The sequence below is a fragment of the Hydractinia symbiolongicarpus genome, chromosome 15 (genome assembly GCF_029227915.1).
Source record: "Hydractinia symbiolongicarpus strain clone_291-10 chromosome 15, HSymV2.1, whole genome shotgun sequence".
Classification (NCBI taxonomy): Eukaryota; Metazoa; Cnidaria; class Hydrozoa; order Anthoathecata; family Hydractiniidae; genus Hydractinia; species Hydractinia symbiolongicarpus.
Window position 1 is genome coordinate 10,248,048 of NC_079889.1, and position 11,386 is coordinate 10,259,433.

General features: G+C 34.1%; 1 long non-coding RNA gene across 1 annotated transcript; it reads left to right on the top strand.

The window, feature by feature from the left end:
- Positions 1–3,661: 3,661 nt before the first annotated feature.
- Positions 3,662–8,880, top strand: LOC130628778 (uncharacterized). The gene is made up of 3 exons (XR_008981858.1): positions 3,662–4,419; positions 4,451–7,182; positions 7,383–8,880. It is a non-coding gene; the product is annotated as an uncharacterized LOC130628778 (long non-coding RNA).
- The last annotated feature ends 2,506 nt before the right edge of the window (positions 8,881–11,386 follow it).

Below are 11,386 nucleotides of genomic sequence, written 5' to 3' on the forward strand. Positions count from 1 at the left end.
GAACATACATTGCTTGTGATGTATTCTGTTAGACTCAAACAAACTGATCATGTCTCGTTGGGTAAGCGCAGTAAAACACAAGATGTGAAATTGAGAATGAATATTTAGGCGTGTCTGCTAAATTTGTTTCTTTGTCTCTGATATTATGATGACCACTGGCGAATCGGCCATCATGGCTTGTTTATCTACCAACTACAATTGATGTACTGATAAGAATCGTTTTGTGGGAAGATGTCCAGATAATTTTTCGTTTGTATATAGTGCGAGACCATCATGGCGATGGTAGTCACCGTTTTCCCCAGTTCAATTTAACTGAAAAGTTAGAATATTTTTTGAAACTATTTGTATGAAGCTTAACTGCTGTAAGCCCCTGCGCTTCTTAACAGGCTACTACACTCTACTACAAGCTACTACAGGCTACTACACTCTGCTACAGAGAAATACGCTTTACTACAGAGAAATACATTCTACTACGCTCTACTACAGGCTACAACAGTCTACTACAAGCTACTACAGGCTACTACACTCTACTACAGAGAAATACGCTCTACTACGCTCTACTACACGCTACTACACTCTACTACAGAGAAATACGCTTTACTACAGAGAAATACATTCTACTACGCTCTACTACACGCTACTTCACTCTACTACAGAGAAATACGCTTTACTACAGAGAAATACGCTCTACTACAGAGAAATACGCTCTACTACGCTCTACTACGCTCTACTACACGCTACTACACTCTACTACAGAGAAATACGCTTTACTACAGAGAAATACATTCTACTACGCTCTACTACACGCTACTACACTCTACTACAAGCTACTACAGGCTACTACAGATGCTACTACAGGCTACTACGCTCTACTACAAAGAAATACGTTCTACTACGGCCTGCTACAGAAAATAACGTACTGCTACACATCGCTACGAAAAATTACGCTTTGCTACATTGTATTACAAGGAAAGAAAGGGCTTGCTACACTCGACAACAGACAATTGATAAGTCTCACTACAATGTGCTTTATGGAGAATAGCACATTATTATCTCTACAAGGCTTGGGAACGTACATAGGTCTAACGCATGTTGAATACTATATTTCCTTCATTTTCAGGAATTAATACGTGGACGACTTACCATAAATTCACACTGTATCAATATCTATTATATGTAACTATATTGTGGCAATAATATGCTGCAATATTTTCGCAATATGCTGCAAGGCCGATATGTAAATTGTTTCTTTTTTCCCTGTTTAGATTTGGACAAGTTGAAGCCCAAGTTAACCATCGCGTCTTATGATGTCTACGTTGGTTTAGGGTTATATTTAATTTTAGCTATTAGCGCGCTAATGTTGTCCGTTCCGATCCGCTTTCGCTTTTAAATGGAAATTCACCTTGGAAATTAGCCAGTGTCAGAAGTGGACAAATTTTATGAGAAAGTTTAATTAAAGTTCTTATACTTCAAGTCAGTTTTGATTTTCTCCGCAATTTCTTGTATTTATTACTCATGGTCTCAAGATTTGGAAAAAGAAAGTTCGAAAAATTTAAAGAATGCGCGAAAGTGTTAGTGGAGTGGCCTTTTGTGCAGTTGGAAAATACGTTAGCAGATGTCTACTCTAGGAATTTTACGATATATTTTATTGTACGAGATGGTTTTACGAAGTTTTAAAATCTTTTGTTTAAAATTAATTTCTTTTTTCAGTGTCCTTTATTATTCAAGTTATTATGCTGTGTAAAGTTTCTACATTAGACATTGTGATAAAATGAACCGGACATCATCTTTCAAGATTTGCTTTCCCGCGCATTCTCAAACAGAAAGAATAAGGAAATGCTCATAACGTTTTTGAAGTGGAATCAAACCTTCTGACAAAAAATTAATTGTTGTGAGAATTTTTTTAGCCCTGACAAATATCTTTATTTTGGTAAGGGTGTGACATCTTTTTGTTTGATTATGTCCATGCGCATCGTATCTTTAGAGAAAATAATTGTAAATATTGTTTTCTTTTGTTATGTTATTTATAAAAAGAAAGAAAACAGCAGATCATACAAGCTTTTTTACTTACATCAAGCCAACGCAACGGAAGCCAACGTAAAACGGCCACACCTTGGACTTCAGAAAAGCTCTGTTATTTTTCTCTTTCAAAGAGGGAGGGCTGAACCCCCAGCCCCCTAGTGGCGCCGCCCCTGAAACTAGCGAGCTGAGCGCAAGCAATACCCATTTGACATTTAAGTATGCGTAAAAAATAGCCAACCCCATGTTCCATCTTTGGTCGAAGATTTTAAAGTAAAAAAGATCTGTCAGTTTAATATTGTTCATTTTAGTCATCACCTCTAAAATGCATTTTAAACATCTTTGATTTCCTCAAGCAATTTCTAGAGAAGCGCGGGCAAGTTGATTGCGCGCTAAAAGCAAAAAGTGTTAATGAAAGAAAAGATATACCATAAAGGACACGGTTTTCTTTTTTCCTTAGTTTCTCCTGTTTCTTTTTTGCTGTGAGTCAAAAAGTTGGTAACTGGAAGACAAAAAAGTTTAGAAAAAAAGTTTGTACCAAAAGTAATTAAGCTAATTTTCGAAATGTTTTTAGGGAAGCATTGAAATTGTATTGATGTAACTTGCCGGCTAAATTGAGTTAAAAGTTATCTTATGCATCAGTATATTCCATCAAAATTAGCCACACGTTTTCACAATTCGTTGAAAATAATGCTTAAAAGATTTTATCACTATGAAATATAGTCTCAGGGTAAACAAATAATAACTTGCTTTGAAATACAACTTTCAAGTCAAGTTTGCAAAAACATTAACAACAGATATCGCCCTCGCCTGTGTAACGAGGACTTGATCAAGTTCCTTTATTAGCTGCATTATGCTCTTGTTTAGCCGTCAAGTAAGCGCTAGCCGCTTTGCCACAGGCAACAAACTCTGCCGACGAAGACAATGTACTGCTATAAATAACAGTTCACAACGTTCTTCATAATTTAAAGTGGAAAAAGAAAAAGAAAAACATTAAAAATATGGTTTGTTTTGTTTTAATATTACCTTTAAATTTAACGCAGGCAGACAGGGTGGTTTGGGGTTGTTTAAAATAATAACTCGGCAAACGATGTTTATCCGTTAAGTTACGATCGTTCAAAACTTTTTCTATTCATTAAATTTAGAAGTCGGTACGTTCCGAATTAAAATCAAGAATGACATACCTTATCAGAGAAATTACCAAAGGAACAAAATTAACGACTACGAAATTAACACGAAAGAAATTAAAACAAGGAAAACATATATTATTTCTTTTGAAATATTTTTTATAGTGTTTACATATTTTAAACATTAGTTCAAACCATTATTATTCCAAAGTTAAGTTTGGTTCTCACAATAGGGATAACTCAGTTCCGTTTTCTTTTTACAAAATATGATAAAAACACTAAGAATTTTAGGGGCGCTGGCACTTTTTAAAAGATTTCCATCATATTTGGACTTTTTAAAATGTGCTGCCAGCCCCCTTAAAACATTCAGCGATTTTTATAATAATGATGATTCGTATGATGCCGTTCCAACCTTTGAGATGATTGGTCTGAGAGGTAAATCGGCAACGTCGTCTGTTTTAAGCTTGTGTACTTTGACAGTACCATACAGTTTGCCAGGGGCTGAGTCAGTGGGATATAGGCTCGTGGTGGAGAGCGGTCATGCACCAGTGAAAAAGGACGATTCTACGATTCCTTTTAAAACCAAACAACTCGGCAATTATTACAAACTAGTCGTTAACCCGTGGAAGAATCCATGGGGTCGCCTGTCCTTTATATATCGCATTTCATGTTTTCGTAACAGGAAGCGTCTTTAATGGCAGACAGACAGACGACGGCTATTATTAACTAGCCGTTAACCCGTGGAAAAATCCACGGGGTCGCCCGTCCCTTATATATCGCATTTCGTGTTTCGTGTTTCTGTAACAGGACGCGGTTTTCGCGGACAGACAGAAAAAATACGGCTATTATTAAAGAGAAGAGAAGAAGGACAGCAGAAGCATTCCTTCACTTCTTACAGAATTTAAATGCTTGTAACCGGATTTTTAACATGTCCACAACAGATTGTGCGTTTTTAACAGCTTTTGTAATTAAGATGCATCGAACCCGTTGATGATAATTTCTGCTTCGTTGCTTAAATAGTGGTAAAGTTGAACGATTCAGGAAGCGTGGACTGGTTTTAAATCTAACAACTTTGAGGAAATCTTCACATCCGCAGGATCAATGCCTCGTTTCAACTGAATTGCCACTTGATTTGAAAACTTTTTATTGTACAAACTTTGTTTTAATAAGAAATAACAAAAATCCAAAATAAACAAAATTTTCGTCGAACAAAATTTTTCGCGGACTAAAATGACGAAAACTTCAGGTGTCCGAAAAATTTTGTCGGACAAAAGTTTTGTCCGACAAAGTTTTCGTCCAATTAGGTGAAAACACAGAAAACAGCCCGTCCAGCTAAAAAAATCGCTCAGCAATTTTATTTTGCGGAATAAGTCTGGTGTAGCTACCTGCTTTTGGCATAAGAATTACTAATTAAGAATTTTGTTGTAGCTGGCTAAACTGTATCACACATGCTTTTAGGCTTAATACGCTTTTCAAAAAAACTAGATTGCATCTTTGGTTTACAGAACACAGAATACACTCTGTAAAAAGGCTAGGTAACTGTTACCCGCCGTTGAACACCCGGATGAGTGATTAATAAGAGCCGTCAACTGCGCCACATATTCAGGTAAAGCGCTTTAGTAAAGTTATGTAGTATGTAGTAAATCAAATGAAGTGCACACAACTTTATGGTGTGTCCAGTGTAATATGTTTTTTATCAAATAACTTTCCACAACTTAAGCTGAAATAAAAACACAGATTACAATTTGTTGTTACCCCGTCATAGCAAAAACTTTCTGGCAAACCTTTTTTATTTTTCGGATAATGTTCCCGGTGAGTGTTAGCTGACCATTTAGTACGGGTAAATAATGTGACACATCCATACAGATGTAATACCAATTTACCATGTCACACATGAGTATAGGCGTAACACTATTTTTCAAAAGAACTTCATCGCAAATTCGGTTAAAAAAAGTCCAGGAAACCGCTGTTGTTATCATGTTCAGTTAAAAAAATACTCAGCAATTTTATTTTGCACCATAAGTTTTCATAACAGTAATAAAAGTGGTATCTGCCTAACTTCATTTAGCATAAGAATTAAGAATTGTGTTGCAGCCAAACTGCATTTGGCTACTTTCACTTTTTGGTCAGAAGTAGCTAAGGAGCTAGCTAGGTAAACACAACTTTAACATAAAAATAAATAATACTGGCTAGGATATAAAGCTGTTATACTAAACTGAATAGTAATAACTAAGGCTAGCTAGCTAGCTGATTGTAGAATGCTCCTTAAAAATCTTCGTTCCTAGCCAAAAATCAAGAAATTTTTGGGTTTGAGATTTGTACTTAGCTACAAAACGTGAGAATATATTTATCTTAACATGTAAAAATATGTAAAAAACAAAAATGAAAACCTTTTTGAAGACAAAAACAGATTAACCGTCAATGCCACAGCTTTTAAAATGGCCGTAGCTCAGATTGCTTTATCTTTCCTTCATTGGTAAAAATCTGATTCTGCGGGGTTTTCCCAAAATTTTCTGATAAAAGCCGCGCACAACCATTTTGAATATACAGAATACGGCTATTATTAAAGAGAAGATGGACAACAGAAGTGATAACCATTAAAAGAAATAAACTAACACTAAATACACAAGAGAAATCAGTGTCATTAAGGCTTTTTAACTAACTATACATAGATTTCCATAGATTGTAATTGCAATATAATGTGTGTTACGAGTAAGTTATGTGTGTTTGAGAATGTATTTACAGTCTCTGTGGATAAAGAAGTAAAAAAATTGTTGGAAAAAAACTTCATAAAAGACTGCATGTAATGATTGCATGATCCTTCTCTAAAGTGACCCTGTTCATTTAGGTGCAGTGATGGGTTGTATGAAGAAAAAAGTGCCAGCTTGTATAAGAATCGTGTTTTCAGTGTAAATTTAGCTGATTACTTATACAAGACTAGTTGATAAAGCCCATGTGAAAATCCACTAAGGCAGAAGAACAATGGAAAAATAGGTTGCTTTAGATTTTTTGCCGACGTCAGCAGTGCATATACAAAAAGAAAATTGGTTAAAATTAGTCATTCGTTGTCTGTAAGGTGTGGAGGTTGAAACGTTGACCAAAATAATGTATGGTATCGTATGTTTTTGACAAACGCTTAGGGAGATATAAGGGCTTAAAAATTTTTCTGACGTCAGCAAAGTCCCTACCAAAAGTTCCAAAAAATTTCTTAATTCGTACACCCGATGCATTCATCGTATAGATCTTGAAATGCAGATCAAGAAAATGTATAGGAACATGGACTTTTGACAAACGGTTGCAGAGATATTGGGGTTTGAAGGTTTTGTGATGACGTCCTCAACCTTTCCATTCCGAAACGGATTCGGGGACCCAGGCTTGGGAAACTTACCCAAATTGGTCCCGGGTGATCCCTAGTTACTTACGTGGTGAAAAATCACTGACGTCACCACCTCGTTTTCAAGTTATTTGGCGGTTGCAGAGATATTGGGGTTTGAAGGTTTTGTGATGACGTCCTCAACCTTTCCATTCCGAAACGGATTCGGGGACCCAGGCTTGGGAAACTTACCCAAATTGGTCCCGGGTGGTCCCTAGTTACTTACGTGGTAAAAAATCACTGACGTCACCACCTCGTTTTCAAGTTATTTGGCCTCAAAGCTTTAAGTGCACTGTAATGGCTTCATTTATTTAATATAGAATATTAACGTTAAAGTAGTCTTATTGACGTCGCGCCGTAACGTCAGAAAATTTAACATATTAGACATGCATTTTTCAGTTACTTCAAAGAAAATTTCGGTAAGATCAAAGGAAAATGAACATATCCACTTTGCCTGTTATATATATATATATATATATATATATAATGTATATAAGATAAATGTTTATCATTCATTTATTTTTTATGTTAAAAAATAATTATTTGAGGAAACTTATTTTTTTTAGGAAAATCTTTGTAAAACATTCACATAACTATTTAAGTAATTTTGTTTAGATAAATGCTGTAATGCCAAAAGGAAAATACTGGGTTAGGCAGCCAATGGTAAGTTTTTATTAAATTTGATTTGAGATTTGAAATTTGATTTGAGGTTTAATTTGAAAAAAAATATAAAAGTAATGTTGTGTAGTGGGTTGCACGTACTATTACTTTCAGTTAAAAAGTCCAAAAATCAACGTGATAGAATATAATTAATTGGATATAACAATTTAATTGCTATGTTGTGCTTTTTTTATGGTTTATAGAGAACAGACAAAAGATATTGCCGACAGAAACGATGGTGAAAGCATTAGAGAACAAAGAATCTTTGCAACAAGTGAAGGTTAGTCCGAACATATTAACTGTTTTCATGTTAGGGAAATGCTCGAATGTTCGTTGTTATCAATCTCAAGAAACCCTTTCGTATTAACGAATAAGATTTGTTCCATTTTTATTTATCTTATCTTTAGTGAAGAAACTCAAAGTCGCGATAACCTAGATTCACAGCAAGCATGACGAATTCATGGTGGTTCAGTTAAATTTAAAATATAAAATTATTGATAGATAGACAATTGTCAACCAGGCCTTAACTTTTGCAATCTTAAAGTTAAAGTCCAATAGACAAGTAAAAATTAGGGCCTAAAAATATTTTTCCGTTCGACTTCCTTTTGAATATTTTTCATTTTGTGTCGTAGTGTAAAACGTTTGTAATATTTTTTTGCATATTGGGAAAAGCTGCCAAAAGGGAACAAATCCATAGTTCAGCTTGTTTTGATTAACCACAAAAAAAGCTTAGGGATGAATTTCCCGTATTTAAAAGCAATCCATACACATTGTTTCAGTAAATTCGGTCTTTGAAAAAACACGTTTGGGGAGATAATTTACCCGCATTAAGAAGCAATCCATACAAGCAATCCATGATATTCAGTTCTTTTAGTAAATTCGGTCTTTAGAAAAAACATTTACGGAGATAATTTACCGGTATTAAGAAGCAATCCATACATTTGTAGCTATAGGAATAACCAACAAGATAGATGACTACATCAAGAATTAAGTAAAAAGATTTTATTATTTAAAATTTTCGTCAGTTCATCGACTGACTTCTTCAGTATCGCTTACAATACAGTATTAACAATTAAAATATCTTATATAGTGATAAAAATAAATTATATACAATTAAATACACAAGGGTTTAAAACTGGTTTCCATCACCATCATCCTACTATCAACTTAACACACGGTTTCTACAACTTGCATTTTTCTGTTCTTTTAGTTCTATTCCAGTCATGAGAACCATTAAGTCCCTGATGTTGTGTGACGAGTGTCCCTATCCAGAATTTTTCTTTATCTAATAGCAAACTATCAATTTGCCTGTTTGTTAAATTCTCTCCATTGTTCACAACATCAACTATAATAAACCCAATATTTTGCACGGAGGCATTAGGGCATTCATCAATAAAATGTTTCACAACTTTGCAAGATGGTATCTTCTTTTTAATGTGGGATTTGTAATTCGAAAGTCGAGGCTTCCAAGCAATGTAAAAATATATAAAAAAACAAGGACAGACTTAGCAACGTCAACGTTACGCAACTTTCAAAATGGCCGTAATAACACTGCTCTCTGCTTTACACATCCCTTTGTCGTGGCTGCAAAATCTCGGATTGGTTTTTCAAAAAAAATCAGGCGTTGCAATTGAATGCTACACGCGGGAGAATAAAACAAAGTCGGTAAATATATATCGCATTTGGTATTTTGTGCAGATATAAGAATTTCGTGATTAATTAACAGGACGCGCTTTTCGCGGACAAACAGGCAAAATACCGCTATTAATAAAAAGACTAACGATATCATACGTCTATTGGTTTTTCGGTCAGTTGCTCATAAAGTTGATCTTGTTAACTCACCATATGATTTTTTAACAATAGCCAATAATAATTACATTATTTAGAACTATTTTCAGCTTTTGTACTCTGATCCTAACTTCAATGGAATATCAAATCTACGGAGACTCTTTAAATGAGATAAATTTTATACTTATGCCTTTTTGGAACATCTTTGTTCCATGTAAATAGAAGTTTTGACTTTTAATTTGGAATTCTTCCATCTTTTTCCTAATGATACGTTATATTACTGACATGCCTTCTACAGAATTTCAGCCTAAGAGCCTTTGCCGATAAAAAGTTATGACCTGTCAAATTTTAACTACAAACAATGGAATAATTTCATCGTAAACGGCTCTAAACTTTAATGTGATATAGCTTCTCTACGGCAGCAGCTTCTTCAGTCGGACAAAAATCATTGGAACATTTAAATTTTTATGCATCTAAGAATTCATTTGGTTTAAGAACTAATCAAGCTATACTATTGAAATACTGCACCGAAAAAAAGAAATAAAAAACACACGTAATGTCTTTGGATTGATTGGCCTGCTTTAGCGCTTTTGATGCGTCATTTTCAGGGAGGACACTTGTTTCTACTGCTGCACGGATAAGTACATAACAGTAAAGCCCGGTAAATTTATAGTATAATGCCTTGCCTCAGATTTGCATTTTTTAGGACTTGTGATATGTAATTTCGCGGGGGTATTAGTCCAAAATATCTTTTCTATTGGCTATCGGTGGGCATAGAACACCACCGCCTGTTCAATATATTGTACAAAAACGCCTCTTTGTTTAGCCTGCAATAGGGCCGTTATTATGTCTTGTTGCAAAAGGATATTTGAGCGAAATATCGTTTCTGTTTGTGTATGGATGTGTATCCAACCTCAAACTTTGTCTACTTTATAAAAACAGCTTTCCGTAAATGGCAGTTATGCGAAATATTCTGGAATATTACGTTGGTTATGGCCATCGACAGAAAAAATATGTAGTTTTTATGAAGCGACAGACATTATTATGAAGGTATTATGCAGTATTATGCGATATTACGTTGGTATGGCCATCGACAGAAAATTTATGTACTTTTTATGAATTATGAAGGTATTATGCAGTATTATGCAGTATTATGCGATATTACGTTGGTATGGCCATCGACAGAAAATTTATGTGTTTTTTATGAATTATGAAGGTATTATGCAGTATTATGCGATATTACGTTGTTATGGCCATCGACAGAAAATTTATGTACTTTTTTTGAATTATAAAGGTATTATGCAGTATTATGCAGTATTATGCGATATTACGTTGGTATGGCCATCGACAGAAAATTTATGTGTTTTTTATGAATTATGAAGGTATTATGCAGTATTATGCGATATTACGTTGTTATGGCCATCGACAGAAAATTTAAGTAATTTTTTTGAATTATAAAGGTATTATGCAGTATTATGCAGTATTATGCGATATTACGTTGGTATGGCCATCGACAGAAAATTCATGTGTTTTTTATGAATTATGAAGGTATTATGCAGTATTATGCGATATTACGTTGTTATGGCCATCGACAGAAAATTTAAGTACTTTTTTTGAATTATGAAGGTATTATGCAGTATTATGCGATATTACGTTGTTATGGCCATCGACAGAAAATTTATGTACTTTTTTTGAATTATAAAGGTATTATGCAGTATTATGCAGTATTATGCGATATTACGTTGGTTATGGATTATTGACAGAAAAAATATGTATTTTTTATGGAACGATAGAGAGTATTATGAAGGCATTATGCAGTATTATGCGATATTACGTTGGTATGGCCATCGACAGAAAATTTTTGTATTTTTTATGTAACGACAGAGAGTATTATGAAGGTATTATGCAGTATTATGCGATATTACGTTGGTATGGCCATCGACAGAAAATTTATGTGTTTTTTATGAATTATGAAGGTATTATGCAGTATTATGCGATATTACGTTGTTATGGCCATCGACAGAAAATTTAAGTACTTTTTTTGAATTATAAAGGTATTATGCAGTATTATGCAGTATTATGCGATATTACGTTGGTATGGCCATCGACAGAAAATTTATGTGTTTTTTATGAATTATGAAGGTATTATGCAGTATTATGCGATATTACGTTGTTATGGCCATCGACAGAAAATTTATGTACTTTTTTTGAATTATAAAGGTATTATGCAGTATTATGCAGTATTATGCGATATTACGTTGGTATGGCCATCGACAGAAAATTTATGTGTTTTTTATGAATTATGAAGGTATTATGCAGTATTATGCAGTATTATGCGATATTACGTTGTTATGGCCATCGACAGAAAATTTATGTATTTTTTATGTATTATGAAGGTATTATGCAGTATTATGCAGTA